Source organism: Otolemur garnettii, unplaced genomic scaffold (genome assembly GCF_000181295.1).
Source record: "Otolemur garnettii isolate 467f Iridium unplaced genomic scaffold, OtoGar3 scaffold00029, whole genome shotgun sequence".
In the NCBI taxonomy this organism is placed as follows: domain Eukaryota; kingdom Metazoa; phylum Chordata; class Mammalia; order Primates; family Galagidae; genus Otolemur; species Otolemur garnettii.
This window is the reverse complement of record NW_003852424.1, coordinates 3,731,982-3,742,237: the sequence shown is the minus strand read 5'-3', so window position 1 is coordinate 3,742,237 and position 10,256 is coordinate 3,731,982. Positions and strand designations below refer to the sequence as shown.

Here is a 10,256-nt window from a genome sequence, read left to right as displayed (position 1 = left end):
AAAAATAAGAGGTGTGAAGATTAAGAGGTAAAATGATGTTATTTGTAGGCAATATGTTCCTTATCAATAAAATAACAGAGTCAACAGATAAGCTATTAAAGTCACTAAAATGTTCAGGAATCTTTCTAAATACAAAATTACTTACCAAAAAAATTAACAGCATTTTTCCATATAAGCAATACACAACTAGAAAGTATAATTTTAAGTAAAACTCACAATAGCCAAAACAAAATAAAACATATCTGAAAATTAACTTATGGGATAGACAAAATTTCTATTTTAAAAACAGAAATAATATTTTCAAGCTCAAACAAGGAAGAAGATCTGAATATGAGGAGAGAATGTCTTTGTCCTTTGGACAAGGCCAAGTCAGAGACATAGACATTGATCAAGCCCTGCTGGGAGTGATGTAAAGTGGTATGGCCATTTTAGAGAATCATCAGATTACCCTCACCTGTGTCCTCTGATGTCAAAATCTTGCTCTCAGGCATAGACCCCTGAGAACCTTATACAAGGAAAACTGAGTAAAAATGCTATCACAGCACTGTCTGGGATCTGGAGAGCCATAGGGCATCTGAGGGTCCACTCTGGAGGCTTAGGGGGCAGAAATCATCACATGCTAGATAGAATACTCTGTAGCCACTGGCAGCAAGGGACTGGAGCTACACTCAGCAACATGAATAGATCTTTAAAGCACAATTCTGAGTGAGAAAAAAAAGAAAGAGAAAGAAATCAACAACCTATCATTTATGCAAATTAGAAAGCATGCCCACAAACAATGCATGTTTTACAGCAACACATGCTAATAAACAGATTTATAGGAAATATCTGAGCATGGTGGCTGTTGAGGGTAGGTGGGAGAGGGCAATGAAAGTGAAGAATGGTAATAAATAAATAAATGATAAATCAATCAATAGGTTTTTTTTTTAACTCTCTAATGTTGACAAATATATGCCAGGAGCTGAGGTACATGATCAGGACTCTATTATTGCTTCTATTATGCAATTCTTCTATCTATGCTAGGATATATTTTACTACCAAACCAGTACATTAAATGTACCTGATTTTCTTCCAAACAAAATAGACAAACTGTATGACAAAGTTTATGACTTTCTTTCCTCCATACTATAGAGACAAATTATCATTATCATTCACTCCACAAGAACATGTGCAGCTTTTCAAAAATGTATCTAGTTGTATGTCACCCCACTCCAAAAAGGGATGTGGTGGTTACCACAGAATTGTGGCTAAGTAGAAAAGAGGAAATCAACAAAACGAGGGACGGAATGGAAAAGGAGAAAATTCGTAACAGGATAATGAGAAATAAAACTAAACATGATAATTTTATCATTTCCTAACCAATTAAAGAAGAGTAAAATGAAATATACACCTTGGCAGGAAACTGTTTCCTGAGTTTGCCTGTGATCTCAGGTGCCCCCGTGAGACGCAGATTTGGAAGTCCCCGTTATCAGATCTTACCCGTGTGTCTTTCCTTTCCTCCCTGCTGTAATGCTGGACGGAGATTGCATGCATAGGTTTGGGGACAAAGTTTCCAGCTGGCTGCACAGCCAGGTTCCATCTGTGTTGCTCTACTCCCACCTACTGATAAAAGGCTGCTACTTCTCCGGGAAGGCTTCTTGTCAGCGCTCTCTGCAGAGCAAGCCCTGTCCTCTTGTGACCATTCTGACCATTCTTTACATCAACATTGCTGTTGTCATAAATGTCTTCATCTCTGAGATCTTCAGGTCAACATGATATATATTTTGAGAATAATTAACAGCACTCTAGTTTATTGACCGGTGAGTCCCTGTTTGCTTATTATTTATTTCACTTTTGACAAACAGGAAAGACAAGTATCACTTGAAGCTGTTTCCTCTACTTTTTCTTCTTTCCTCTTGCTCCAAAGAGAGGTGTCAATTAAATTCAGGGGAAAAGACCACGTTTTGTGGTAGTGTTCAAAGCCCATTATTATTCTAAATGTGCTGCTATTTTTAAACAGACTTTTGTTTCTGTTTAAGCCCCGAGGATCCTCTTCCCACTGGCTAAGGAAGGAGGTGAACGTGGCTGTACATAAGATCATCCTGAAGAAGAGGTCGGGATCCTTCGTGGGTGGGGTTCCCTAGCTGAGAGCTGTGGGAAACAACGTAAATGCCGGAATAATATTTCAGGTTTGGTGGGGGAATGTGGGAGACTTTGCATCTTCACTGATTCATTATGTGAGCTCTTGTTTGACTAAAAAGCGGTTAACTTAGAATGAAATTACAGCTCACTTTTGTCAGGTATACCATTTTCATGAGTAACTCCCTCGCCCCACAAACCAGAATAGAAGAGAATTCACCTTTAAGTTTGGCCTGCAAGATTAGTTTAGTCTGAAAGAAACTAAATGTTAATTTTATCTTGATTCATCATAGTTCTTTTTCTTTAATCAAAGTCGATGCATCTCCTTCTCCAATTACCTCTCCATCAAACACCGACCTGAAAATCTGACCCCAAGCAGACTGGCTAATTAGGAACTTGGTTGTTCCACCTACAGCCTTGGAGAAAAGCAGAGGGCAGAGCTTCCCCGGAAGAGGTGGCCTCTTTATGGAAAAGGGTCCAGGAAAGAGGTCAGTGGTAATTACCAAGCAGCAAAAGAATCCATGTCCACTTTGGATATTATTGGTTCATGAAATGTCCAGAGAGTTATATTGAAAAGTAGAAGTCTTTTGTGCTGAGTGTCAAACTGAACTGAATCAGCCTTACATGATGTAGTGGAGGATTGTGGGCCTTTGGGGGACAGTAGGAAAGAACTCATGAGAGGGACGGGCCTTGGAGCAGGGCACACATACCCAATGCTTCCACCCAAAAGCAGTGTGGCTTCTTCAAATAGCCCCAGGGCTTTGGCCTATGCTAGCTGAGTTTCACAAGTTCAACTCCTGGAATCTATAAAAGGGAAAGAGAAAATTTAAAAATGAAAGAAGGTGGTGCCCACTGGTTCACTCAGGAAGCAGCTATCCCAGAGGAAAAAGGAGATAGAATGGAGGACTCTGACATCCCCAGCTCAGGTCTCAGGTTTTTCATGATTCAGGCCCTGCTAACTGTGAGTCAAATGCTTTATCTGCAGCTCAGTCAAAAAAACAATGTGACCTGTTAGATTTATGGAGAGCTTATATGTTGGCCTCCAAAGTAGCAATGGAGGGTACCAGGTGGAGCTTTTGCTTTTCATACTAACTTTGGAACCCAGCCCCACATAAGCACCTTCTCTGTTACACTCAACCTCCCTGAGCCTAAGCTTTCTCTCCATAAGACAGAGATAATAGAAATACTTTCTTACAGTGAGGATTAAATGAGGGGACCTGAACAATGCCTGGCAAACACAAGGTGCCCTGGGAGAACTCAGAAGAATCAGGAGACCTGGATACCAATAGAGGCTCCGTCACTATGTCACCAACTCCTATCCATTGGGCTGTGGTTTCTCATGGGTGAAATGAGCTTGTTGCCTACAACAGGCTTTAAGGTCTCTGCCAGCTTTGTCTTATTTAACCTTCAATGTCAAGTCACTTATTGCACCATTTTTCAGATCAGGTATGTATGATTCCTTGTTGAAAAACAACCTTTATATCAGAAAACCCTGCACATTTTCAAAAACTACCACAGCATCCCAGTGGAGAAGATACTTCACACAGCAAACATGTGTTGAGAGTTTACACTGTGCTAAGTTCGCAGCTTTCTTTCAACCTTCATGCCACCACTTCATGGAGACACTAGTGTTATTTCCAATCACATGGTGAGGAAAGAGAGGCAGAAAGCTTTTTTTAAAAATGTGTCTCAGTCACCTTAGCTTAGGGTTTGGTGGTTCTAGAACTAAATCTACTCTTTTAACCATTGTACCACAAGAATTTTCTCTTAACTAAAGTACCCAAGGCCAAGGAGAGTCATATGCCTTAGTGCTGACGGTACTATCCAGAATGAACGGAAAGGGTTTCTGGTTCCAGTCTGTGGACTGAACACACCCACTTACATTCTTTTCTTCAAAAACTCCCATTGAAAGTACGGTCTACACATATGAGAGGAAATCTAGCCAGGATTTAGTTAAGAAAATAGAGTGGATTGATGGGACCTTTATGTTGTCAGTACAACATAGATAGTTTAAATTTTTTTAAAATGGCTTGGCATCCATACTCTGTGGTTAGGGTGCTGGCCACATACACTGGGGCTGGTGGGTTCAAACTCAGCCCAGGCCTGCTAAACAACAATGACAACAACAACAAAAAAATAGCTGGGCATTTTGGCAGGTGCCTATAGTCCAGCTACTTGGGAGGCAAAGGCAAGAGAATGGCTTAAGCCCAAGAGTTTGAGGTTGCTGTGAGCTGTGATGCCACAGCACTCTACTGAAGGTGACATAGTAAGACTCTGTCTAAAAAAAAAAAAAATTTAATTAAATAAATAAATAATCTTTTAAAAAATATGTTAAAAGACAGAAATTAAATTTTTTGCATTAGATATTGATTTTAAAAAAATCTATAGTGGAAAGTGCTATTGTCTTAATAAGGCCAAGGAAACCTTGGAGGAGGGGTTACAGCCAGTTTTCCTGAGATAGAATAACTTAAGGAACAGGAGAGAAAAGGGGCATTGAGAAGGGCCTGGTGGGTCAGTGTTCTCCTTCAAACACTGAGACCTTCCTGCTCAGTTTCTAGGTTCCTGGATTCAGGGTTCAAGTTCCCCATCTTGAAACCAGGGGACTATACCCTAATAGCAGGTGAATGAGTGTCCAGAAAAGAATGAGGACTGCTAGGGCAGGTGATGCAAAGCTTCCCAAATATATTGTTGACAGTACACAGAGGAAGGACTGTCCACCTCCAATCCCACAGATCCCAGAGACAAGCTGGTCTTTTATCACACTGGTCCTGTTGCTATGGCCTGAATACATGTGTCCTCCCCAGCCACCAATGCCACAGTAATAAGAGGTCAGGCCTTTGGGAGGCATTAGTCATGAGAGTTCTCCCCTGTAAAAGAAGCCTGAGAGAACCTGTCTGCCATCTACCACCATGGGAGGACATAGCAAGAAATGGGCCGTCATTAGACACTGAATCAGCTGGCACTTTGATTTTGGACTTCTCAGCCTCCAGACCTATAAGATATGAACTCTGTTGTTTATAAATTACCCAGTCTGAAGTATTTTGTTATAATGGCCTAGACACGTCAAGACACCTGTGTCCAGAAATAGAAATGTTCAGTATTACAGGAAAGCCAAGATAGTTAACTACACTCGCCAATGTATTTTCCATTTATAAAAAGCAACAGACAGCAAGAACCCATGGGTATATAAGCGAAACAGGTATCATAAAAGAGAAAACAGGAGATGAACAGATACAACAACGTTCAATGCCAAGGAGAAGAACATGTCAGGAAGCAGAGAGGGCTGTCAGTATCTCCAGGGAAAAAAGAAACAGACTTACTGAATTCATAGAACAAAAGCAAGAACATTCAGGGATCAAGTGAGTTCTTAGAAATTAAAAATACCAGGACTGAATTTAATACAACAAAAGAATAATTGGAATATAAAATCAAAGAGATCTCTATAAGAGAGCTCTAAAAGTTAAATAAAAGGAAAGTTAGCAACAGAGAGGGTCAATCCATAAGCTCAATAGTCACCTCTTTTTAAAATGGAGATAAAAACAATTGTCAAAACTTAATTAAAAATTATCAAAGAAACATGAACCTCCTGATTGAAAGATTCCATCCAATGCTAAGGAGAATAAGTGAGAAAATTTAAGAAATCTCAGAATTCCCAGATAAAGAAACTCTTCAGTCTATTTGAGAGATGGGAAAACGTACTTACAAAGAAACAAGAATCAAATTGGCATCAGACGTATCATCAAAAAATTAACTGCTATTTGAAATAATCTGTATGTCTTAAGAGTAATGGAAGAAATTATTTTAACCCTTGAATGTTATAGCCGTCCAAGCTGTCAATCATAAATGGGTAAAATGAAGAACTTTTTTTAGACTTTTAGGCATGCAGAAGACAGAAAAATTTGTTTAAATTACTTGAAAATACAGTACTTGAAGAAAATGAAACACTGCCCCCAGAGACACGAAGAGAGAATGAAAGAAAACATAGAATACAAAAAAATATAGGAACTAACTTAAGATCCAATACAATGAACCTCCAGCATCAATGCTAGGTAACAAGCCTCCCAGAATTAATCCAAAGAGAAAAGCAGTCATAGCATGCTTGGAAAAACATAAAAAACCGAAATGATTCCATTCAATGAAATGATCCAGCAGCTGAAAGTTAATAGACATGTAGTTGAAAGGACACATGTTTCTTTTCTCGGTAAGAAAAAATAAAAAACAATGTGACACTGAAGTAAACTAAAAATGATGCATGGAGCAAGTGCTCAAATACAGAATATTTTGAGAGCACACATCATAAATAAGCCAGAATCATTTTCAATGATTAACCTATCAATCCATTGTCTAGAAAAACAAATTCCAATGCAAGTCTGCTGACATTTTTGTCTGTTCAGTAACACTTCTGGTCCCGCTGAAGCCCTGGCAGACAATGAACAGTGTGGTATTTTGCACCTCACTGAAAAGTGAAGGGAGCTCAGAGGCATTGAACAACTTGGGCACAAGGCGTTCCAGCTTAGCATATGTTCCTGACACCATCAAGTCTGCGAGCTAAACATTATGGCGAAGGTCCCGTCTGACTTTCAAATGCATAAGCTTAGGTTTTAAGTGGGCCATTCTTGTAACACTAGAGCATTCATTTTTATTTTCCTTTCATTTTTGTTAGGCGACAGCTGAGATGCCAGTTTATTATTATTTTCGTTGTAAAGTTGTTGCAAGCCGTGTTTATTCAAGTAAATGTTTAAATTATTCTACAAAGCATTATTTTTAAAGGGCTTAATGTGATGCAGGAATACGAAACTTCTGGCCACTCTGGCAAACAATCCTCAGCCTCATGGCCAATAAGGCTTTTAACTGCAGTTGTAAAAAGTCAGAGGCTGCCTGGGCTTGAACAGCAAGACCAGACTAGGTATGAGATGGAAACAGCACTGCCATCAACTCGCATTCTCTATAGCTTTTTATGTTTTCCTTTCACATGCTGGAACTGCTATCGGAGCCTCTGTTCCATGCCCCGTGAAGATTTTCCACCCCCGGTGGACTGCTTTTCTCTGTGCTCTTGTACTGGTCTGGGTCTCCTCCGGCCATCTCAATATGTCTTTGGTTTTCCTTTCATTTTATGCTTCCCCCTGGATTGTCATGAGAATATAATTGAGAAAAATATATAATAGAGTTGAGTTAATAGCAAATTCTTTATTTCTTGATAATTTTCACAATTATAACTTTTAATTTTATTCTCACAGATCAGTACATCAACTTTTAAATTCTAGAATAGCTTTAGATTTATGGAAAAATTGCATATAGTGTAAGTTCCCATACACCCCATACCTAACTTCCCCTATTGTTAACCTCTTCTGTTTGTAGGCAGTTTTATCATGATTAATTAAACAATACGGATGCTTCATTATTAATTCAGGTCAATACTTCATCCGTTTCCTCAGTTTGCACCTTATGTCCATTTGTACATAGGCCAGGCCATTTTACAGTAAAATCTCATCTTTTTCTTAGTCGTAGGCAGGTACCCATAAGATGGCCAGATAAGATATGACCCCAGGGGCCATCCTCCATAGCATACAACTGAGCCCCCATGGCTGGGCTTCGCAGAAATCACAGATGCTTTGGCAACCAGATGAGGACTCAATCAGAGGGGACTTTAACTCCTGTGCACCCCTGAAAAAAGTGTAAAGGATATTTTTATAAATGTGAGGCAATGGCAAGAGCAGGAGGATACCACACCGGAAAATATTCTGGCAGCGCAGCAAAGAAAAGCAGGGAGATTAGAAAGGTTTCTACTCACCAAGCCGCCCAGATGATGGTCCCTTCGTGGCTGCCAAATATGCTGTCAGACCAATGAGTCTGTCTGCTTGCCACCCAAGTCAATCAATGAAAAGCAGATGTGAGATTAATAATTTCACTTTTATTTACAGAAAAGTCAGTAATTTTGGAGAATGGCAAGTATATCTCTTTAAAGAGCTGCTCTACTCTCCTGTTCCTCTTTGTTACTTTTATACTCTCACAGTAAAAGCAGCATCAGCAGTGTTATTAATCATCACAGTATACACTAAACAGATCCCCCTCATAGATTACAAGGTTACTTAAAGTGGCTGTATCTTTGAAGCAGTCCTACTCTAGACTAAACTTATAGTTAGTGCCCTGGGTCTAGAGTTGAGGGGGAAGAGGACGTCAGTGTTGGAGCCGTCCAAGGAGCAGGATGTATGGATGCTCCACAGAGACCACGTACACCGGTGCCCTGCAGCTGTTACAAGTCTTGGCAGAACACTCCATGACCTCCCAAAACACAGGAGGTTTCTGAGTTGCTGTCAAAAACCCTGTCCCCAGCCTCCCAGCCCCCCAAGCCCCGAGGAGGCTGCCCAGCACCACGGTCCTTGGACTGTCCGATGTCTTATTTTTATCTATGAATGAAGGCCTTGTACATGAATAAACAACTCCAGATGGCAGCACCTGGGCTCATCCCGGGTGGATCAACTTATACTTGCTCCATCTCCCAAACACCCTAACATCACAATCCATGTCTGGAAAATGTGGTGCCTTCCTTGAAGAGCTTCTGCTTTAGTTTCTAGAAGAGTTCAGCCTATGCTGTCTCTGTTCTGTGAGTTTCCATCTTCTAGGGCAGCACGGATCAGTCCCAGGCACAAGGAGAAAGCAACAGAGAGAACACGAAATAAAGGCTTGCATGTCAACTTCATGCGGGGATCACTTCAACTTACTGAATGACAATAGGTCAGTTAAGTCTCTGTATTGTGGAATCATTGAAGTCAATTCAGATAATATAATAAACATGAATATATTCAGGTTCACAATAAACTCTCAAAGCAGAACTAACCAGGAAAATACTGTGGGGCTTCCAGGCTTACCAAGGTGCTACAATGTCCTCAGTCATTGCCAACTCAACAATCAGGACTTCCTGTATGCTAAGAGATTTGAAAGCATTTTGCTCATTTAAGCCTCTAAATTGCTCTGGGAGTTTGTTGTTATTATTATTATTAAACCGACTCTATAGATAAGCACATTGAGATTAGACAGGCAAAAGGTCACCATGCCAGATCTTGAATCCAAGACTGTTTTACTCCAAATTTATGTTCTGAAATTAAGCCTTAAGCTGAACACTCCTAAGCATTTTTGTTCATCCTGGCAGTGCATGAGAGTGAATGAAGACAAACAGCAACTCTAGGTAGATATTTCCATAGTTCCCCAATTCCCATGTGGATGTCATCATGTCCTCATAGCAGTGGAACTTAGTTTGGTTTTTAAAAATATGTGTATCTAGGAGCCAGGTGCAGTGGCTCAGACCTATAATCCCAACATCTCAGGAAGATCACTCAAGATCAGGAATTCAAGACTAGCCTGAGCAAAATAAGGAGACCTTGTCTCTAAGAAAAAAAAATTTTGATTATCTGGGCATACTGGCTTGCACCTGCCATCCCAGCTCCTCAGGAGGCTGAGGCAGAGGACTATTGGACCCCAGGAGTTCTAGGCTACAATGAGCTGTGATTTGCCACTGGGCAACAAAGCCTGGAAACAGAGCAAAACTCTATCTCAAAAAAAAAGTATATCTATTCAAATTCAGTAAAACAAGTATTGACATATGATATAAAAAAATCTGATTTAACTAATTTTTTTCCTTGCATTTCAACTAGCAATCTGAAAGCAGAGTTTAGGAAGATGTTATTACTAAGTGTTCAGCTGCTCATTCTGAGGTCTGAGGCCCCATATTTACTATGTCTGGGTAACATAAGCAGAATTAAACAGGAGCAAAATATGTTCCATACCTGGGAGGATCAAGAACTTGGAAATGTGGATTCAACCTGGAAGTAGGATGTCTTCCTGCAGCCATAGAAGACTAGACCATCCAAATTCCCCGACTGCACCACACTGTGCTACAGTGATCACGGCAGCACTGATCTGTAGGGCTACGAAACCCTGAAAAAAAAAAAAAAATCAGTCAGTGGTATGCTAGAGGACAGCTCATCTCATGTGCATCCTCTCCCAAATCTAAGGCCCGGGACATCACAATGGCAACTTGAAATGAGCCACAGTGAAGAGAATCAGCAAATGCTATAAATTACATCTGTTTCATCTATAAAACTGATTATTAAAACACTTGCCAGCAGAACACTGGTTTT

At 40.1% G+C, this 10,256-nt stretch overlaps 1 pseudogene; it reads left to right on the top strand.

Annotated features, from left to right (window-relative positions):
* Window positions 1–6,240: 6,240 nt before the first annotated feature.
* Window positions 6,241–10,256, top strand: part of LOC100954385 — a 28,699-nt pseudogene continuing 24,683 nt past the window's right edge.